Raw genomic sequence first — 7,608 nt, 5'->3', positions numbered from 1 at the left:
CCCTTCAGGAAAGCTGTTAAAATTACATGGAATAAATCTGGGCCCAGCTATTCCAGTTTGCTGAGTCCCAGAGGAAGATATTATTGAAGGGGACATGTAGTCTTGAATAGGACTTGCAGCATGTTTTCACTTGACTTTTTTTCTCTAACAATGGGGTCTTCACAGGAATTTAAATTTCATTTAAATATGGATTTTAGTGAAAGCGATTTTTTTAATTATAAGCACTTGAATAAGTTTTAAATATTTTCAGAATGTTTCCTTTTTTTCCATGAAGTAATTGTTATACTTCCTTGCATTTAATATCTGTTGAATAGCTTAGATATTTCTAACTAGAAGGTGGAACATTATATTTAAAACATTCATAATTTCTTTCCTCTCAGAAAATCTGCTTAGCAAATTATTTTTAAAAAAACCCCAAAACCCGAGCTCTGTGCTCATCCTGGCTTTGGAACAAAAAGTTCTCCAACTGTGGAATTTCCTTAAAGCCAAACAAAGGAAGTGCTGCCAAAATCTTGACTGCCTCTTTTGAAAACCTATAGTTCATGCAGTTCAATTGATTTCCATCAATTTGATCAGATAACATTTCATCTAATTAATTCTAGACAAATTCATGTGCCTTCAACAGAGAACTGGCTGCAGATTGAGGCTTTCTTTAGTTAATATGAAGACAAACCAGTTTATTATAATGTTCCTTGGGGTAATAAATCCACAATGACCTTAACCATGATTTTTTCTGTCAGTTCAGAAACATAATCTTCATCCTTGGTTAGCCTGGTGATTTAGTGTGTTCTTCAACTGCCCAGCAACAAATTATTTCATTTATGCCTTCCATTTGTTCTTCCAACATTGCTGATCCAGGTAACAAAGGATCACGTTCACAGCTATTATCCCTGGTTAATCCTTCATAATTTTCTACATGTTAAATCAGGGATATTATGCTGAATAGCATTTAATACAGGACCTTCACCGTGTGCTACAGACAAACTCAAAATAAAATGTGACCTTGACTGACACACAAGCCAGTTCAGATTCCAATTCTCCAAAAATACCTCATTTAGAAGCATTAAGTAGATGAGACAATGGCCCTTGTCCTTCCATGTAACTGTTGGTGTCCACAACACATTGACAACACTTTTAAAAAAATGCACTCCCTCACAATAGGAAGAAAACCATAAATGTCACAAGTTGCCTTCAGATGCTGTTTGCACACAGGCAACCTTGTTTGCATACAGGTACCTTGCTTTGTCCTTCATTAGTCACCTGAATTATGTTCTGCTCTACTTGACCAATGTTCAGTGCTGAAATCTGCTTTCTCCCAAGGGATGCTTTTTATTTTTAGACCTTGTTTGCACAGACAGTCTGAAGAAATTGAACCCTAACAAGAAAAGAAGGCAAGAGCGGTAGTAAGTTTAGTTCAGAATTAAAGAGATCCAAGTCTTTTATTCCTCATCATTGTCACAGATGACATCAGAAACACTGAACAGCAATGGTACAGACTCAAAAAAACCCAGAATGGTTGAGGTTGGAAGGGACCTCTGGAGACCATCTCGTCCAACCCTCCTGCTCAGGCAGGGTCACCTAGACCAGGGTGCCAACAGCTGTGTCCAAACAGCTTCTGAATGTGCCCAAGGATGGAGACTTCACAGCCCCCCAGGGTGACCTGTGCCAGTGCTCGGTCACCCTCACAGTGAAAAAGCGTTCCCTGAGTTTCAGAGGGAACCTCCTGTGTGCTTGTGCCCATGGCCTCTTGTCATTCACTGAACACCAGCGAAGAGTCTGGCTGCTTTCTCTTTACATCCCCTGCTGGGTATCTGCACATGAGGCGATCACCCTGAGCCTTCCCTTCTCCAGGCTGGGTAGTCCCAGCTGTCTCAGCCTTGGTGAGGTACTCCAGACCCTTAAATCCTCTCAGAGGTCCTTTATCATCCTTAATCATCTCAGTACTCTCCAGTAGCTCTGTATCTTGACTAAGAAATTTCAGTAATTATTAAACTTTTTTTTTTTTGGGCAGAGAATACAAGCAGAAGAAATGACTGTGATCTCAAGAGCACAAAGAAGTAAAAATATCCAAAAAAAAGACAAAGAAGAGATACACACCAAGGTGAAGCAAATTTGTCACGTGAGACCATCATCTTTTGTTCTACCTCAACAAGAACCTTAACAGCACACAAAATATTTTACTTTAAGAGTGTCCTCCAGTGCCTGCTAGGGAGTGACTATTGGAAGGTGACATTTTCTTTTTCTTGTGACTGGTTATGTGCCCTGGGAAATGTAAAAATATCACCAAGGTATGCATAAGAGAGGAGTTAATTAGTTTAACTTCCTGATGGGAATATATTAACAGAGTAATAAGATGCTCAAATACTCTTTTTATGATTGTCCCTGCCAAAATAGTTGTTGGAAAGATTTTTGTAATACAAAAACTTTCATCCTCCATATGGAGATCCAGATGCTGACTCTGATCTTTGTATGGCAGAGGTCACTGCAAACATTCAGCCTCTAGATCTCAGAAGTGGCACCTCTGAGACTGTTACTGGAAGGATTCTGTGTCAGGATCAATATCTATAGACAGCTTTCTCCTAAATTCCTCTACAGACAGACCCAGAGGGAATCATTTCCCTGTGTCAATACACCATCCTTTGAGAGGGAGGAATTGTTTTCTTTATTGCCATCCAGTGCTTTCATTCTTTAAACTCTTTGTTCAAATGCAAATGCAAATTTGCAAGTTCAAATGCAATTTGTCCTGCACAGTCATTGCCCCAAGTGGACAACATAATTAATCATCTATTCTTATGTACTTGTGACTTAAAATGACTTTTAGCTAAACACTCTCACCCTAACTCTCCCCTTGATTAAGCCTGAGCCACATAAGCATGAATTTTACTACTGTGTCTCTCCTTCTGTCAGCCGGAATGTCACTTTGGAATTTAATCTAGTGAAAACAAAAATAATGTTTTGATTTCCTCACTGTTCTAAAATATGTAACCTATTCTCCATTTAAAATAATTTTTAATATATTTTCAGCTATCTGGAATGACTGGTATATTTTCTTATGAATTGCATTCTAAAGTTACACATAAAATACCTTCCTACTTACATACTGAATATGAGGGAGGTAGAATTATATTCCCTATAATAAAACCTTAAATCAACTTTCAGCTTCTTTATAACTGTCTAGACAAGAAAAATCTTCTCAAAAAGTCCCACTAACCTTAGGATCATCATTTAAGAGGACACTGTCTCCTAGGCTATTTATATTTTTATCTGGATCTGATAAAAATCTGTGGGTAGGACACACAGTCTAGTTTCTATTTCCCTGCTTTATAGAGCCAAACAATCACATTTAGCTGATTTTTTCCCTCCAAGAAATAAATTTTCCAAACAATGAAAAAACGAATACTTGAGCAGCATAGGCAGCACTGTGTTAAGGTATATTAGTTCATATTTGCAAATAAGGAGGACTGTAAAACCTTCTTTTCTTCAGGTGACAAAGGAATGATGGCAAATTTCCAATTATTTCAGCAGATCAAGCATCCCTTTTCAATGCCAGGGTTTTTTCACATTTCTGTAACATTGTCTTGGCTGATACAACCACCTCGTAAGTAATTGCTTGCATTAAACAATTATAAAAACTTTGGAAGATATAAAAAAAATGTCTGGGAGAATAAAAAAAAATCAAAATAAAATTTAATAAAAAAGCTTCTGTCACTGCACATCCCCAAGTTCCCATATTATTTTGCTGATTCATTTATAAGATTATATATTAAACAGCCATCTTTTTGAAAGGCCATTCTGGTGCAAAATAAATTAACCTGACACATAAATTGTTCTCATTTTGCAGATTTTCTAAAGGATTAAATCTTGTCACCAAAAAAAAAAAAAAGAAGCAAACATTGAAAAATACAGAAGAAAACAAAAAGAAGAATAAAATTACCCTGTGTGGGGAAGAGAGCTTCTCTGCTTTCCAGCACCCACCAGTCATAGGAGATGTGCCCAGGAACCAGGATCTTCAAGCAGACCCACATCTCATTTTGGGAAAAGAGTTTTTTCAAGGTAAGCGGGTCCATTTTAGAGACCACCAGCTCGAGATACAGTTTTTACAGACCTGGCATGTTTTTACCATAAACACTAAAAATGCTGTCATGGGCTCCTTGGAAAATCTCTCCCTTAACTGTCCCACAAAGAAGGAAGCGGTAAGATGAATTTCTGGTCATCTGGTCACTATTTGGCTGTTCTAGAAAATCAGACCTGGTGCCATAAGTGCAGGGAAAATCCTCAGCAGCAGCCTGAGTGTTCTGTTCTGCAGCTCCATCCCTACAGCTGCTCGTGCTGAGGAAGTTGTCAGGATAACGGTGCTGCCGTGCCAGTGCTGCTCATCTCCTCATGTTCTGCTCCTCTCCTGATGTTCTGCTCCTCTCCTGATTTAGGGACAGGTTACTGCTCAGGTAAGACAGCCATGCCCTGGATAACCACCTTCCAGCAGAAAACCGTCTGGATTTGAAATAATTAAAGCACATATTATTTACTGTGAATGAAGAAGTTCCTTAAGTTCTTCAGGAACTTAAAAGCCTTTACTACTTATCTGACAGGTTTTGCTCACTTTATGTTGCCAGAATGATTAAGTCCCATTAATCCCAGGCTGCCTGGTTCTAATAACCAGATAAGCTGTCAAGTAACATATTGTATATCTCCTACCACTGTGGTTCCAACGACTTTTATATATGCTCTGTTTCTTCTATTCTCTTCACTATTCTATTTTGAAACATTGATATAATTAATACCTTTTCAAATCAATTCATGTCTTGCTTAGGCTGACAAACATATCAATCTGTAAAAGTGATGCACTTTAATATGAAGTCTTTATCTTTTCTTATTGGTTATTAACCAATTACTTGTTACCGATGCTTTTTCATTCTGAAAAAATGTAAAAGATAAATAGCTGTTGTGACAGCCAACTTAACCATCTAGCACCATCTTGAGGTTAAACTGCTCTTGACATTCTAAAATAAATGGACATTCCTTGATTAGCTCACCAGAAGCTCCTCTAGTGTGATGCAGATACTTATTTTTCACTGACAAAAAATTTTTAAAAACTCATCATTTTTAAGACAAACATCCTGTAGATTTTTTTCTTTGCTTCCTTGCACAGACTTTAAGACAATTCTGTTAATTCTGCTGGCAATTAAGCCTAAATTTATATTCCAAAGGAAGAGTGGGATACTGCACATTTTTATTTTGTAACTGCTCTGAACATTGTACTCAGAAGTGAGCTAAGGGAAGTTCTAGGGTTTAGACCTCTATACACCAGTTCTCCCACAAGTACTTTCCATTTTCACTGGGATTAATTCTAAAGTTTACTTCCAGACAAAAACATATATTCTAGAGGATACTGGTCCACCTGGCCACAATCATCTTAAATGCATTTCTAACTGAAAATATCTAGGAATGACTGGATGTGATATTTTGTTGAAGCATAATGAACATGTCAGATAAAGCTATTGAGCTTGCACTGCTCATCATATGTTTGAAGTTAATCATAACACCAGAACATTGCTACAATTATGAAAAGGGGATGAAGGCTGGGACCTTTTCAAGGAGCCAGGCAACAGTGAGGAAACTGCCCTTTCTCCAGACAGACTTGCCAACTTTGAGACTTTCTAAAAAATATAAGCCATTCACTCATATGGTAATGAGAGGCTGAGATATACACTGGCTGTACACTCATTTCAAACAAATCTTATCCTGAGTCCTCTGTTACTGGGCTGAACTCCTGATGAAACTCATCATGAGAATTGAAGTAAACACAGCCCCAGCTTTGTGAGCACCTCACATCAACAGCCACTCAAACGGTCTTTGCTGTGTCCAGTGTTGCGCTGTCATGTATAGAGAATCAGTGTTAGGAAATTGCAGCACTTTCAAGAGCTCATATTTTCATTCAATTGAGGATTCAGGAAACATAGAGAACCCAAACCAATTTACCTTTAATAAGGAAATAGGGACTTCTAGGACTCAGAGGACTGTCCTATATAAAAATGTGATTTCCATAACGCTAGATATCAGCACTTTGTGCGCACTGCTATTTCTGCCTCAAAACCTGCCTGCAAATGCAGACTGAAGGAAAAGCTAATGGATTTAAAATACCCCTACCCTTCCTAAAGTGTCCTCATGATGATATTCAGTCTATAAGGGCTGATGTTTCACTGTACATGTGAATCTGTGCATTCCCAATACAACATATCCAACTTCTAACCTTAATTGCTGTACTTTCATTTTCTACCTCATGGCCCTGGGAAATGTCTTTCCTCTTGCAGTGACGTACACTTAGAACTGGAGGGTTGATCTTGCTAAAACATTTCCAATGGCTTACAGGTTTCACTACAGTTTAACATGAATTATATCTGGACATTTTCCACAACAAAGACAATAACCTTGTGAAAATCAATTACAGCCATTGCCAACGTCAAGGGATTGATTTAAAGTCAACATTGATGGTAACCACTGCATTCCAGAAAGACAAATGCAGAGCAAATGCAAATGCAAAATGAAATACACAATAATCAATAACAGAAATGGATATGCAGGAGACAGTCCCTCTGGGGAATCCAGTCCGTGGAGACAGGGCACCTATTTTCCTGAGACAGCAGATAAGTGAGACAAGGGAAGCAGAAGAAAGAAAGTCTAACTACTCTCCTGCCAGAGCTTTTGGAAGCTCCATCAGGATTTGTGTCAGTACTTTGAGAAAACTGAGCAGGGTGTCTCTCAGATCACAGCAAGAGATGCAATCCATAGGGAGAGCAAGGAAAATTTCCAAAGAAAATACAACTCTTACTACATATCTGGACACTTACAGGGAAAGTGATCAAGACACTACTCTTGTGAATGGGAAAATCCACTCCCTGCTTAGCCATAATCCCAGGACCAAGGCCTCTAAATGCAGTTAAACAGCTCTATTTGTGGCTCTGTTAGACTGAGATGAGACGGCAAGAGAAACTGAATGACACTGAAAGCCATTTTTGATAGGTTTTGTCAAAATACCTGCAGCAGCACTTCAAACTTTCAAGTGAAAGTGTTAGGGGAAATACCATGAAAGCCTCTTCCCGAAGGAGCTGTTCAAAAGATTGTGGAAAGCAAAAGGATCAACAGCCCAGCATTTTCGGGGACAGTAATTGCCTCTCCTGCTAATTCACACTACAGTCACAGGGGAATAGACCAGGAATGTGGGGCACTACTTGAGCCAGCGTCAGGTCTAAAACTCCGGAATGAAAATGTGCATCTGACTCTACACTTAGCCTATCTTGCAACATAAGCCTTGAAAGCCAGCACTGTATAGGACTACATCTATTTCTGGCTCTGCCCTGATCTCCTTTTAACCCCCACACACCTCCTGGCTCCCTCCCTCCCTCCCTTTTCTGTCACACCCATGTTGGCCACGTATTTTTCAGAAGAGCAGCTGTGCTTGCGTTCTCTGCTGGGGAATGGGGCCTGGCCTCCAGGATCACACAGATACTTTGACTATTTCATCATGAAACCCCAAATCTTGGGACTGAAGGAATCCTCATATAATATCTGTGTGTCTTCATCCCATCAATGGTTTATAAATTATGGATG

The 7,608-nt window shown here is 38.9% G+C and overlaps 1 long non-coding RNA gene across 1 annotated transcript in view; it reads left to right on the top strand.

Moving 5' to 3' along the window:
• The first annotated feature begins 3,845 nt into the window (after positions 1-3,845).
• LOC108446677 overlaps positions 3,846-7,608 on the top strand; it is a 13,664-nt gene continuing 9,901 nt past the window's right edge. The window contains exons 1-2 of the long non-coding RNA XR_001861956.1: positions 3,846-4,053; positions 4,307-4,445. This is a non-coding gene — a long non-coding RNA (uncharacterized LOC108446677). The remainder of the gene's footprint in view (positions 4,054-4,306; positions 4,446-7,608) is intronic.

This window comes from Corvus brachyrhynchos, unplaced genomic scaffold (assembly GCF_000691975.1).
Source record: "Corvus brachyrhynchos isolate BGI_N302 unplaced genomic scaffold, ASM69197v1 scaffold5, whole genome shotgun sequence".
Lineage (NCBI taxonomy): Eukaryota > Metazoa > Chordata > Aves > Passeriformes > Corvidae > Corvus > Corvus brachyrhynchos.
Note: the sequence above shows the minus strand (reverse complement) of the source record. Positions and strands in the feature narration are given on the sequence as shown.